Here is a 267-nt window from a genome sequence, read left to right as displayed (position 1 = left end):
TTTGGCTTTTGGCAAAACTCCCATGGAAGTCAGTCTGCCCCAGCTGTGCTAAGGCAAACAGAAGGAAGGGAACAGGGTGTGTGTCAGATGGCTTCTTGGAGGGGATGAGGAGTGGGTTGAGGGATGGCAACAGGAACCCAAGCAAGGAAACCCATGGTGAGCTGTGAGGCACACAGACATAAAGGGGCAGCAGCAACTCTCCTTCACCCACCTAGGGCGTCCCCTTCTAGAGTCTTATTATGCCATAACCTAGAAGGTTTAATTTTT

The sequence above is a fragment of the Marmota flaviventris genome, chromosome 3 (genome assembly GCF_047511675.1).
Source record: "Marmota flaviventris isolate mMarFla1 chromosome 3, mMarFla1.hap1, whole genome shotgun sequence".
Taxonomy (NCBI): Eukaryota; Metazoa; Chordata; class Mammalia; order Rodentia; family Sciuridae; genus Marmota; species Marmota flaviventris.
The sequence above is the reverse complement of the archived record's forward strand: the minus strand, read 5'-3'. Positions refer to the sequence as shown.